General features: G+C 40.9%; 1 protein-coding gene across 1 annotated transcript in view; it reads left to right on the plus strand.

The window, feature by feature from the left end:
- The first annotated feature begins 37 nt into the window (after window positions 1-37).
- Window positions 38-14,871, plus strand: part of CNST (consortin, connexin sorting protein) — an 80,675-nt gene continuing 65,841 nt past the window's right edge. The window contains exon 1 of the mRNA XM_075531366.1: window positions 38-305. The gene's annotated coding sequence lies outside the window, so the exon portion shown is untranslated. The remainder of the gene's footprint in view (window positions 306-14,871) is intronic.

Below are 14,871 nucleotides of genomic sequence, written 5' to 3' on the forward strand. Positions count from 1 at the left end.
CCGCTTCCGTCGCGCCTTGGCCGCCGAAGGCTTGAGAGTGGCCGTGGCCGGGCTCGTACTCTATGGTTGTCCGCCCTGTGTGCTTCCTCTCTAGCCGCTCGCGCTCTATGCTCCCCGGTGGCTGGCGGCCCGCAGCCGGCAGGGAGGGAGGGGTGCGCGGAGGAAGGCGGGGCGAGGAGGCAAGTGGTGGCTTTCACACCGGAGCCGCGGGAGACCCGAGCCAGCTCCGTGACAGCTCGTCGGCCGCCATGTCAACGACCCGGCGGGAAACAGCCTGTAGCCCCCTTGTCGCCTCCGATTCCCAGGTGAGGAGAGGCAGGGAGAGGTGCGGGGACCCTGCACCGGCTCGCGGTGGAGGTGGATCGCCGTTCGCAAGCCCCTCGCTGCTCCCCTGGCGCTGCCCTCCTGCAGCAGCGCCACCTCGGTGCTCGCGCTCCTCTGCCCCGAGGGAGGTGCAGCCGGTGCCGTCACCTTCGCCCCTCTCGGGTCTCGGGGTTTTCCAGCCACCACGGGGCTCCTGTCCCTGTGCATCGTTCCGGTTTCCCCTCCTGGCAGAGACTAGTGCCAGAAGTCGTTCTCCCGAGCAGCCTGCGACTTCCAACTCGGTTCCTTTCTATCCCGTTGCCCACAGCTCTCCACCCCTGTGGTTGGTTTTTATTTTGCCCATACCTCCGCAACGCCCCCACCCGCTTCTCTCTCTCTCTCTCTCTCTCTCTCTCTCTCTCTCTCTCTCTCTCTCTCTCTCTCTCTCTCTCTCTCTCTCTCTCTCTCTCTCTCTCTCTCTCTCTCTCTCTCTCTCCCCCCCCTTTTCATGTCTCTGAGTCAATATTTAGCTTAGTTGTTAATCTGTGTAATTAAGGTTTTTTTCCCCAAGCCTAAAAAATAAGACCGTAGGATGTACATTTTATTTACCCGTATAAATAGTCAAACCAATTGTACTGCGGGGTGTATTTTAAAAGAGCAGTGTCGAGACTAAAAATAGGATGCTCTAATGGAAAATTTGGCAGTCTTTTGACCCATTGGCCGATGTAAGGCGGCCCGATTTTTCAAGGATGGTTTCAGTATTTCAGGTTCAAACTCAGAACTGTATTCATTCGTATCCACCGAAGTAGGAAGCTGCCAGCGCTCAACTCCCTATTTTAAAATATGTACAATCCTTTCTGCTTACTCTACTGGCAGCGTAATTGCGCTTGGTATTTAAATGCACAAGGCTTCTCAGGAATGTATCACCTAGCAAAATAGAAACCAGAAGATTCTCAGCAGATGAATTTCATATGAATTGGTATCCTAGAGTCGCCCTTCTTGCTTTATAAATGTATTAGGACGGTATAAAAAGTTTCTAATGACTATTTGAGTATTTTTGTACAATACCATCTATCCTAGAAGCCCCGAGGATTCATTGTGCTTAATTGTTTGGTTTTTTTCCTATAGTTGATTCCTGGACAGTTTTCTAGAATTGACTTTTGCTTGAAATTCTGGGTTAAACATTGGGTGGCTAACTGTAGGCTCAGGGGTTCAAGTCCATCAGTATCTTCTGAGAGGGAGAATTCTGTATGAGACGGTCTGCCTGTGTCAAGATCTACAGTCTTAGTAACCCTAAGGAGCAAATTCTACTCTGTTCTGTAGGGTCTGTATTGGAATGACTTGATGGGAGTGGGTTTGAACACCTGACAAAGCATTTTTCTCTTGCCCTTTACTGAGCTATCCCTTTACTCTTAAAAAACATTTTGACAGATTAAAAAATATACTGTATATTCTCCAAGGGCCCTGGGATCCTAAAGATTTTTAAATTAAAGCAGAATAATGGCAGAGGAAGAATATGATTCACTGTAGAAGTCTGTCACTGAATTTCTCGCTTTGGGAATACATGTACTTGAACATATGCTTAATTATTTCATAGAATCTGTGGACCAAGGCAGTTGCCTAGTCAGCCTGAGAGAAACTGACATACTTTCTTATTTTGCTTTTGTGTAGTAATTACCATTTTCTTATGTTAATGAGAAATAGCTTATAGTGACTGTTTCTCTCTTTTTAATGGTGTGAAAAGTTCTTTTGTTTGTGGTTGAATCATAAAGGGAGAGAACCTTACACGTTATTTTTCTGAGGCCCCAGGTGCTGGAAACGAAAGAAAGTACATTTCCCATTAAAGGTGAACTTCTGAAAAGTTTTCTACCTAATTTTCGTCAGAGATGTGGTTTTGTGCATGTGCTAAATCCAAAATATGGAATCAATGTTAATAATATAGTTTATTGAATCCAGTACAATCATTTCAACATATTAAAAATGAGATTATTTTATATCCTTGTTTTCACCCTAAATCTCAGACACCTGGGGGTATTTTAAATTTACAACATATGGCCACGCCAACTAACCATATTTCAAGTCAGCACCTGTCCATTAGATTGCAGCATGATGCCTACCTACCTGTGTCTAATTATGTTTTCCTGAAGTTCAGTAATAGCTGAAACAAAAGCTGCTGTGCAGGAAGAGAATTCCAGGAGTCTCTTCCTCTTTGTGTGACTGTGTTAACTCGGTGCTTGTTTTGTGATGGGTCATCAGATGAATTGAGTGCTCAGTCATTTCCTGAGGTGTCATTGTTACAGTTATTTACATCTGCATGTCAACAGTGTGTCAAGGCATTGTGTAGTCTTTGTCAACTAAATTGATTGGCAATAAGCAGGAAGAACCCGAGGCTCTAAAAGAAGACCGGACTTTATTGCCAACAGGTAAGCATACCTACTTGCTGTTATAGTTATTTTTGGAGTCAGTTTCTGGTGTAGCTGAGAGTTCTGTAATATACTTGTCTATGTGCCAGTGTTTCTTATCATCTGTTAGTAAAATTTGGGCAGGAAGAGGGCATGCTTTATGGCTCTAAAACACCAGGAGCATCCATAATAGCAAAAGAGGAGCCCTCACTAGTGGTGGTGCCAGGGGTTCGACTCAGTGCACATAACAACAAGGAGCTGTGGCAGTTTTTGTATAAAACAACTTGTGTTGTGCATAGGTATTGACTTTAAGCTGTTTTTGTAACAAGGATGGTGATTTGTACAAAACCATCTGGTTCTGAGCTGATAAAACGTTTGCACCTACTGGGTGCAACTGGCAAAATTGTGGCGTTTCCACTTGCCATTCTTGTTCATTTGCTTCCTGTGACAAAATAAACTTCCCGAAATACTACTTTCAGGGAGAAAGATGAAATGGTCTGCCCCAGTAGAGATTTCCAAAGCCTCCAAACCCCAGATAGGGTTGCTATGGGAATAGACTTAATGGCAATGAGTTTGTTTGTTTTTTAAAAATCATTTAATTAGGGCTTCCAACAACTCTTATCACAATCCATTATATCCATTGTGTCCAGCACATTTATACATTTGTTGCCATCATCATTCTCAAAATATTGCTTTCTACTTGAGCCCTTGGTATCAGGTCCTCATTTTTCCCCTCCCTCTCCACTTCCCCCTCCCTCATAAACCCTTGATAATTTATAAATTATTATTTTGTCATATCTTACACTGTCTAACATCTCCCTTCACCCGCTTTTCTGTTGTCCGTCCCCCAGGGAGGAGGTTATATGTAGATCCCTGTAACCAGTTCCCCCTTTCTACCCCACCCACCCTCCACCCTTTACCCACTTTTCTGTTATCTGTCCCCCAGGAAGGAGGATATATGTAGATCCTTGTAATTGGTTCTCCCTGGGTTTTTTGTTTTCAAGCACTGCTTTGAGCCCTGGTGGCGCAGTTGGTTATGCTCCGCACCTTTAACCAAAAGGTCAACATGTAGAACCACCAGCCGCCCCATGGGAGAAAGATGGGACTTTCTATCCTTGTGAAGATTTTCAGTCATGGAAACCCACAGAGGCAGTTCTACCCAGCTCTGTAGGGCCACTGTGAGTCAGAATGTGCACAATAGCTGTAAGTTTGGTTGGAGTTTTCCCCTTGGCTAGTACAAATGGTTAATGTACTCGACTGCTGGCGGAAAGGATTGGAAGTTTGAGTCCATCAAGAGATACCTTAGATTAGAAAAAGGTTAGGCTGTCTGCTTCAGAACAAAATAATAATTTTTAAAGTATCAAGGGCTCATGAGGGAGGGGGAGCGGGGAGGGAGGGGAAAAAAAAGAGGACCTAATGCCAAGGGCTTACGTGGAGAGCAAATGCTTTGAAAATGATGAGGGCAATGAATGTACAAATGTGCTTTAAACAATTGATGTATGTGTGGATTGTGATAAGAGTTGTATGAGCCCCTAATAAAATGTTTAAAACAGGACGGTGGCCATGGAAGTCGGAATCCGCTAAGGAGTGTGTAACAACTCACCTGCCGAATCAACTAGCCCTGAAAATGGATGGCGCTGGAGCGTCGGGCCCATAAAATGTTTAAAACAAAACCAAAGAAAATCCCATGGGGCACAGACCGCTTCTACTCTGACACATGCAGTAGGACATGATGAGCCACGAAATATGGCCCCACCCTTTTCAAATGTTGCTGAAAGATTTTCTCTTATGACCCACCACTAAACTCGATTCGATTGGGATTTAAATAATGGTAGCCAAGGGAGCTCTGGTGGCGGCGTGGTCACACACGGGGATGCTATCTGTACTGTCAGCTACTCGAAACCACCTGCTGCTCCTCCGGGAAAAGATGGGCTCCCCGCTCCCCTAAAGAGTTCGACAGTCTGGGAAACCCACAGAGGCAGTTTTCCCTATCCTGTAGGGTGGCTCTTAATTGGCGTGGATTCAATGTCAGTGAGTTTGGTGTTTTCTCTATGTCAAAATTAGCCCCTGGGCTATTTAATGTGTGATGTCATCTAGAACGAGAAACATCTCCTGTCCAATCTTTATGACATAAAGAACTTTTAAATGACTTGGTTAGTAAACAAGCTTCCTCTGTAAGATCTGGAGACAGTAAACGTGATGCAGCATGTATAGTGTGTGGAGTATTAGAAGAGTTAAAACGGACTTGAGGGGGGGGTCATTAATGAATATTGTTTCTGCACATGTACGCATGTCATGAAGGGGCATAGTATTTTTATTTGAATTTAAATGTAGCTTGCTGTCCATTTGGTACTGTTTTGCTTGGATAAGAAAGAAAGATGGCTTCTACAAATTAGGCTTAGCAAATTTTAATTATTTGAGGGAGAATAATTGGTAGTTAAAATTTTCTTTTAAAAAGCCCTTATAAACTCTCATGGTCTCTTAAAATTGTATGTATATTGAGAAATTATGCATTTGATAAGTGTGCAGTCTGATTCTGTTGTGGAGCATTCTCTTCAATGTAGGACCTTGAAGATTTGCACAAATACAGATCTTAGTTAGAACTTATTCCCATGGGGGGAAATCCTAATTCCTTTCAACCAGGGAATACCTTGTTTTTCATATACTTGAAATAGTTGGTCTTAAATGTTTGCAATATTTCTGTTAAAAAAAAACACCTTGGGTACAAAACAAAAAAACCCTTAAGTTTTATCAAAGCTTGAGAATTTGTAAGTTGTTTTAAGTGATTGGCTTTTGGTAGAGCTGTGTTATTTATCCTAAGACCACTCCACCCTGTCACCTCTTGGGACTTCCTGTTTTTCATCATCATTAGCCATGTGGGAAGGGAAATACTGAATCAAGATACCCCTCTCCCCCCTCCCCCCCCTCTCTCTAGGAAAAATTCTAAAGCAGTAAGCGATCCTTTTAATTATCTTTAATTTATTAACATATTGGGTATTTGACATTTTAATTGCCACTTTCTAGGAAATTTTAAGATTTACAAAATTTTATAATCCTCATATTTATGAAATTCTCTTATGACAATACTTAGCTTGTTGTACCAGGAAAATTAAGCTTGGGACTAAATAATTAGAGCCCCATCCTTTGTTGTCAGCATTTTGAAAATGCAGTTAATTTAGTAGTTATGATTTTCTAATTTGAGCAAGGACAAAGTAAGTAACCCTTTAAAAGCCTTTCTAGATTTTGAAAGAGTTTTTTTAAGTTCATAGGCTGTGGCATGATAGTCTTTCTAGATATTTGAGAGAATAGCATGTATGTTCAATGTTTGCATGCGTTGTCCTTCTTGTTTGCTGTTACATTCTGCACCAGTTATTTTTTTTATTTTTTAAACATTTTATTAGGGGCTCATACAACTCTTATCACAATCCATACATATACATACATCAATTGTATAAAGCACATCCGCACATTCCCTGCCCCAGTCATTCTCAAAGCATTTGCTCTCCACTTAAGCCCTTTGCATCAGGTCCCCTTTTTTTTTCTCCCCTCCCTCCCCTCTCCCCCCTCCCTCATGTGCCCTTGGTAATTTATACATTGTTATTTTGTCATATCTTGCCCTATCCGGAGTCTCCCTTCCCCCCCTTCTCTGCTGTCCATCTCCCAGGGAGGAGGTCACATGTGGATCCTTGTAATCAGTTCCCCCTTTCCAACCCACTCACCCTCCACTCTCCCAGCATCGCCCCTCACACCCTTGGTTCTGAAGGTATCATCCACCCTGGATTCCCCGTGCCTCTAGCCCTCAAATGTACCAGTGTACAACCTCTGCCCTATCCAGCCCTGCAAGGTAGAATTCGGATCATGGTAGTTGGGGGGAGGAAGCATCCAGGATCTGGGGGAAAGCTGTGTTCTTCATCGGTACTACCTCGCACCCTGACTGACCCATCTTCTCTCCTAAACCCCTCTATGAGGGGATCTCCAGTGGCCGACACTTGGGTCTCCACTCTGCACTTCCCCCTTCATTCAATATGGTATATATATACATATATATACACATACATATATTCCTTTTTTTTTTTTTTTTGCATGATGCCTTATACCTGGTCCCTTGGGCACCTCGTGATCGCACTGGCTGGTGTGCTTCTTCCATGTGGGCTTTTTTGCTTCTGAGCTAGATGGCTGCTTGTTCACCTTCAAGCCTTTAGGACCCCAGACACTATCTCTTTTGATAGCCGGGCACATTTAAGATTTTTATCCAGGAGTTTAGTGAGTGTGTCTTTTATTTATTGAAGTTCAATAATTTGTTTTTACCTAATGAAACACCGCACTTTATTGTGTATTTTTTCCCCACGTGTGGAGTATGAGAATGTTCACTTAAATTAGATTTTGTAGAGGGCTCATGCCAAATGACCAGCACCATCTCCTTGCACAGATTCATCTCAGAGGCAAAGAGGATTGGAGGTTTGTAGAAACTATGCCGATTAGAAAATTATTAAATTTAGTTCTCCCAAATCCACCATAAATCAAACCCAATGCTGTTGGGTCTATTCCAACTCATAGTCATTGTGCAGGACAGTGCAAAACTGCCCTTGGTGTGTCCAAGACTGTCAGTCTTTGGAGACAGACATTCATGTCTTTTTCCCTCAGCCAGTGACTTCAAATCGTTGACCTTTTGTTAAGCTCAATCCTGGCACCACTCGGGCTCCTTAGTTTTTCAAAAATGCTTAACCAATTTCTCATATAGTTTTATCTAATTTTAGTCAATAGACTTTATTTCCTATAACAAATCACAAAGCTTTTTCTAAACCCCTTTTACTCTACCTTTAAAAAATAATATTATAATGTGTTTCTGTGAATGCTTACACAGTAGATTAGGTTCCCATTTAGCAATTTCCCCATGAATTATTCAGTGTCCTTGCTACATTTTTCATAGTGTGTCAACATTCTCATTTATTCTAATCTGGTTGTTCTCTTTCCAGTGATCTAGTTTCCCTACTCCTTAGAGATGGTTTTTTTTCAAAGGAGTGTAGTACTCTCAAGTTTTATTCTTCAGGAGACACTTTGTTATTTAGCTGAAAAGTAACTTCAGGGATTAGTTTAAGTTCAAGGTTTGAAGAGTATCTCCGGACCATAGTCTGAGAGAGTCTTTCAGTCTTCCTAAGTCTAGTAAGCCTGGACTTTTATGAGTATGAATCTGTCCCACATTTTTCTTTTATTTGGTCAGGCTCCATCTATTGTAACCCTGCTCAAAATGGTTGGTAGCAGTAGCAGGGTTTTCGTCTGGTTCTGGTTTCATGGTAAGTGAAGCCTTAGTTTGTATAGATAAGTTTTTCCCAGTCTGGGCGATGCTGAAGTGTTCAGGGTGCTGAAAAGCAGATACCTGTACTCTGTCCTGGTTATGGGCTACAGTAGAAACGTTCTTAATTGCCAGTGGGGCACTAAGTAAAGAAATTTTTTTCTCTGATTAGGAGTCTTAACTTTACTTCCCACTCATAGTGAGCCTATAAGACAGGGTAGAACTACCCCTGTGCGTTTCCAAGACTGTAACTTAAAAAAAATCATTTTTGGGGGATTGTCATAGCTCTTTATCATAATTCATCCATCCATTGTGTCAAACACATGTGAACATTTGTTGCCATCACCATTTTCAAAACATTTTCTTTCTACTTGAGCCCTCGGTATCAGCTCCTCGTTCTTTCCCTCCCTCCCTGCCCCTACCTCATGAACCCTGATAATTTATAAATTATTATTATTTTGTCATGTCTTACACTGTCCGATGTCTCCCTTCACCCACTCTCTGTGGGGATGGACAACAGAAAATAGCTCTTATTTTCATTAAACCTCATATTATCAATAGCTAGAAGAGATCTATTTCAAATTACCCTAAAGTAAAATATTATGTAATTTAGGAGGTTGGTTTTTATTATGCCAAGTGGGTTCTTGATTTATTATATAGATTTTTAAATGGTTTTAAATTTAATTGCTCTCCTTTCCCCTAGAGATATGTTGTAAATCTTTACCTATATACCTGTGTTTGTCATCTCATTTGGGAATAGATTTTCTTTGTTTTGCTAATGAGGCAGAATTGATGTGGCCAGTATTTTAAACCAGTCTCTTTTGTGCTATAAAAGTGCAGAGGTGGAGAATGTGATATACAGGACCCCCAATAGTCACCAAGGATGAAAGGAGTTTAGGCTGAAAAGAGAGGCAAGAACCTTCCTTCATGAAATAAATTACATTTGCACTCACATGCACGTATACACAGAGTTTTCTACTAAAGCAACCAACCTGGACTCCAGCCTCCTCAACTGTGAAAAAGTGAATGTTTGCTAAAACTACACACTTGCGGTATTTCTTTTGTAAGCAACAGTAGATAACTATGACAGTTGTGATGACTCCAGACTTTTTTATCCTTCCTTTCTCTGTGCCTGGGGGAAACCTGTTTGCATGTAAGGCTTGTCTTCGCCAAAAGCCTCAGAAGACATGCCTGTGTGTGCAAAGAACAAAACAGCTCATGAGCACACCACCCCTGGCTTTAGGATATTCATACAATTGGATATTACTCAGCCCTAAGTACTGATCCATGTCATAACATGATGAGTCTTGTGGGGTGGGAGGCACAAAATGTCATGCATTAAATGTTGGTTCCGTTTATAGGAAATGCTTGGAGTGGGCAAATCTGTAGAGACAGAAAGCACGTGAGCTGTTGCTAGGTCCTCGGAGGTGGATGGTGCAACACCTTCATAATGAATGTAGACCTTGTTTGGGGGACTATTAGAAAGCCCCGGAACTATCTATAGTGCTGATGCTTGAATAACATTGTAAACGTACTGGAAGGTATTACATTGTGTACCTTGACGTGGGTTAAAATAGTAACAACGTACTAAACTGTGGGCTTCTTTTATTTCAGGAAATCTTATCTGACCCTGAGGAAATAAAGAATGTTAAACCAAAGTTTTTAGTACTTCTGTGATACTTTGTATAAAATGATGTGCTTTTGTTTAAACCTTAGATGGGAGGTTTCAATTTTGTTCTAGTTCTTCTCGGTATGTGAAAACATCCTAATTGTCTCAGTAGCTATTTCTGCATACCTTTTTACCAGATCTAGGAACTGTATCCTGCATCTGAATTCTCTAACTTGTTACTCCCTTAATAGACCGGCTAACCATGAGTATGGTCTGTGAGTTCTTTGAAGCCATTGCAATGGATTAGGGAACACAGCAGATCAGTGCAGAGCACTGTGGGAGGGACTGTTAATGTTAGAATTGGTTTAAAAAAAAAGTTGGTAGTTGGAAGTGTGTCTGACCACTGCCTCCCAGAAATTGGCCTTGGGTGGCTGATGTTGAGAGCGATCCCCCTGCCCGACCCAGTACCCGCCCGCACATGCATATTGCAGTGTACTTGAACCCCCAAAGGGTAATGCTTATAGGATTGATTCGAATTTAGTTGATTATCACATCTCTTAAGAAGTTTCTTAAGAAAAAAAGAAGTTTCATAAGAAGCTATAGCCCTCAAAGTAGAGTCCACTTTAATGACATGGACCAAGAAAAGACTTTGAGACCTTCTTTGCTGATGGGAGTTGATTGAAAATGAGAAGATAAAGCTGCAATTATCCTTTAAAAATTTTAACACAGAACATATGACGTATAAGTGTAGGAAAATTGGAAGTCATCAAACATGAAATGCGACACAAAGATCAATATCCTAGGCATTAGGGAAGTGAAGTGGAGTGACATAGGCCATAGTTTGCTGTGTCAGGAACGACAAGTTGAAGAGGAGTGGCATCCCATTCATCATCAAGAACATTTCAGTACAATGTTGACTGTAGTAGGATAATATCTATACACTTACAAAGATTCCAAGTAATACAACTATTTCACATATTTACACAACAACAAATGAAACTAGTGATGAAGAAATCGAAGAATTCTACCAACTTCTAATGTCTGAAAGACATTAAGCATGCAATTAGGATGCATTGGTAATTAGTGGCAATTGGAACCCAAAAGCTAGAATTAAGAGGAAGAATCTTTAGTTGAAAAATATCGAATTGGTAGTAGAAACAAAGCTAGAGATCACATGATAGAATTTTATAAGACCAATGACAATTCATATATCTTTTAAAACATCAGTGGTGTCTATACACTTGGACTTCACTAATCAGATTGACTTAATCGGTAGGAAGAGACAATAGAGAAGCTCCATATCAGTCAAAAGAAAACCAGCAGCTGTCTGTCTGTCAATTGCTCATATGAAAGTTGAAGTTGAAGAAAATTAAAACAAGGCCACAAGAGTCAAAATATTACCTTGAGCATATCCCACCTAAATTCAGAGAACATTTCAAGAACACATTTGATGAACTGAACACTAATGACCAAAGGCCTGATGCGTTGTGCAAAATCAAGAACAGCATGAAAAAAGAAAGCAAAGCAACATTAAAAGAAAGCAAGAAAAGACAAATGTGTATGCCAGAAGACTTGCTCTTTAACATAGGATAGTAGCTAAAGCAAATGGAAGAAATGATGAAATAAAAGAGCTGAACAGAAAATTTCAAGGGCAACTCGAGAAGACAAAGTATGATGAATTGCAAAGACCTGGAGTTAGAAAGCCAAAAAGGAAGAGCATGCTCCACATTGCTCAAGCTGAAAGAACTCAAGGGAAAAAACTTTAAGCCTCAAACTGGGTAAAATATTAAATGATCCAGAAGTTTTCAAAGAAAATGGAAAGAATCCAGAAGCATTGTACCAAAAAGTATTGGTTGACGTTCACCTGATTCAAAAGCTAGTATGTGATCAAGAGTGCATTCTGTTCAGTCATCTTCTTTGGAATGAGTTCCAATATGACTCATTCCCAGGTGGTTAACCAAATAGTTGTCTGCCAGATTGCATGGCATAGGCTGATGACTGTTCCAGTGCTTCCCAGCTTGTTGCAATGTTTCAAGGAGCATTCTTAAGGCCAGGACCCTTGTTTTTCACTAATGCCTTCTGTGGAGCATGGCCTTCTTCCATCAATACCACTCCTGGTCTTGGGAATTTGCTAAGTTACCCATATCAAAATACTTGGTGACAAAAATACTTTCTACTTTGAACTTTCCCTTTATTTCTGTTGCCTACCAGATAATATGTGTGGATTTTTTACTGTCAAATAAATTTTAAACATCATCTTAAGCAAGATAACTGTTTTCTAAATCTGCCCCCTCAATTAAGACATAGTAAAAGAGATACTTTTGTATTTCAGTTTATTTGAATAAACATCTATTAAGATCCTACTCTGTGCCTACGGCTGTGTTATATGGTAACAGATTAAAAAATAAAAGGCATTCTTTTGTTCTTCCCCCTGTAGAGGGGTGCATGGCTATGTGTCGATCATTACGATCAGTTCCCCCTTTCTCCCTTCCTCTCCTCTGCTTCCCCTAACTATTCTGGTTTCACTGTTCCCACTCCTGTTCCTGGATTCTGTGTGTCATGAGCTCCCATCCCTTTCTATACCTGTGTACATGTTACGGTCTAGTCTGACTGGGAAGCAGCACTGGGGTCATGGTAATAGGGGATGAGGAAGCCTCAAGGTTATTACAGTTATAGCAGGATGGTGTCTGTAGTCAGATTTACCACTGCTGCTCTTTATTCTTCACTACTGCCCAGCGCTTTCCAATGCCTTGGTCATATTGCTTGCACCTCCCCTTATGTGTACTTCCTTCCCTTCACCCAAATCAGTACACATCTACTCTCTCCTTCCTTCTGCTACTGTTCCTCATAGCATCAAAGAAAGTTTTTGTGTATCAGCCTTTTCTCTCTAATTGTCACAGCAGCAGTTTCATACGGTATTTGTCTGACTTAGTTCACTCAACATTGATATCCTCCAGGTTCATCCATGAGGTATGGCACAGATTCATCATCATTCTTTAGTGTTACATATGATCGTATGTATGTGTGGGCCTTGGTTGTTTCATCCATCCATCTCTTGTTGGACTCAGGTTGTTTTCATCCTTTTGCTATTATGTATAGTATTGTGGTGAACATGTGAGTGTTAAGTGTAAGCTCCCAAAGGCAGCTTGTGTCTCATCTCTCTCACCTCATGTAATGTAAGTCACAATTGACTATGTTGACAACTAGCTAACTCAGTGAAAGCACTAAATTTCTAAGGTTGAAGTTCAGTCTTCATGTGGAGATTTGTTTGCTTTCTTTTATTTCCTTATATTACACCTTAAATGCTGGGCAGTGTTCTCTTGATTATAAAGAATTCTGCGTAAAAGACAAAGAACCAACACTTGTATATCATATTTAATTCAAAACTAGTCTCCTCCTGGAAGTGGGACTGGAGCATCATGGTCCTATTCAAAGGAAAATATTGTATCATTGTTTTTCAAGGTAAAGGTACACAGTGAAGGTGGCAGATCAAATATTTGCCTCTACTGTTACTTTTAAAGTAGATAACAAGTGACTTATTTGCAGCTGATATAGGTAATAAACTGGAGAGTGATATGAATCTTATAAAATGATAGGTATTTGTTTTGGACATGAGATAATAAATGAGAAGTGACAGAACTAAGAAAGGAATAAATTACTAGAATCATCAAATATTTACATTAGAAGGGATCTTAGAGGAAACTTAGGTCCTAAAAGATGAGGTAATATTCGAGCTCAAATGTTCTGATTCTGCAAACAAGAGGTTTACTTTCTTTTAAAAAAATCATTTTATTGGGGGCTCGGTGGATGGATGGATTGTGATAAGAGTTGTACGAGCCCCCAATAAAACTCTTATCACAATCCATCCATCCATCCATCCATTGTGTCAAGCACATTAGTACATGTGTTGCCCTCATCATTCTCAAAACATTTGCTTTCTACATGAACCCTTAGTATCAGCTCATTTCCCCCCTGAGGTTTACTTTCTTACATAGGTACAAGAATTTAGTCTTAAATTTATGTTAGAAAAATCCTAAATTGCCAATAAGAAACAACTTACCATGAACTTTACAATGGACTTCGATAAAAGGAATGGCATTTGAATATAGAGTGTTTCTAAGCCTTGCAATACCATACAATATTTGTGTTTTTGAAATCTGAGCGGTCGGGTAAAGTGTGGTGCCATCACTTTCTTTTTGGCATCTGTTTGAGTACAATTGCAACATAAATCAGGATTTTTAAGAATTCCTTTTTTAAAAAAATGTGGAACAAAACTCATAAACAAGCAAACAGCCCAAACAACAACAGAAGACCAGGTTTGCTGGTAGCTAGAGACTTATGGAGCGTCCCACTCCCCCAGCCCCTCCTCCAAGCCTATGTATGACGCTTAATCAACTTTCAGGTCTGAAACAGAACTCACCTGTGCCCTCAGTTTTCAGTCAAACAATAGGTAGCTCTGTAAGAGGAACAATAACAATTGGGAGGTATAAGCTCCTTAGAATCATCAAGGATTTGAGATCAAAAGGGCAACATTTATCAAAGGACAAAGTTCAGAGGGTTTAGGAAACGAGGGCTAGCAGTCAGTGCCATGAAGTTGTTGAATGGACAACTGATTTCCTCTGCAAACTTTCACCCAATGCACACACAAGAAAGTAAAAATTAAAACAGAACAGGATTGATTCTTTAAATTGCAATTGTGCATTTTAGGAACTTCACTCTGTTGCTTCCATAAAGAAGTGAAAATATGAGAGTAGCAGACTAAAGAATGAGAACACACCCAAAGCTCCCTGCCATCAAGTTGACTCTGACTCACAATCACCCTGTAGGACAGAGTAGAGCTGCCGCCATAGATCCCAAGACTAAATCTTTATGGATTTGAAAGCCTCATCATTCCTTCTGTGAAGTGGCTGCTGGTTTTGATCTGTTGACCTTGCAGTTAGTAGTCCACCTTATAAACCACGGTGTCATCAGAGCTCCCTAAAGATCAGGAGTAGAAATGAAAATTCGTCTTGACACAAAGCCCATATGGAAGAAGCACACCAGCCCGTGCGATCATGAGGTATCGAAAGGATCAGGTATCAGGCATGATCAGAACAAAAAATCATAGTGAATGAGGGGGAGAGTGCAGAGTGGAGACCCAAAGCCCATTTGTAGGCCACTAGAGATCCCCTTACAGAAGGTCTCCGGGAGGACACAAGCTAGTCAGGGTGTGAGGTAGCAACAATGAAACATTCAACTTTCCTCTAGTTCCTAAGTGCTTCCTC

Source organism: Tenrec ecaudatus, chromosome 1, assembly GCF_050624435.1.
Source record: "Tenrec ecaudatus isolate mTenEca1 chromosome 1, mTenEca1.hap1, whole genome shotgun sequence".
Lineage (NCBI taxonomy): Eukaryota > Metazoa > Chordata > Mammalia > Afrosoricida > Tenrecidae > Tenrec > Tenrec ecaudatus.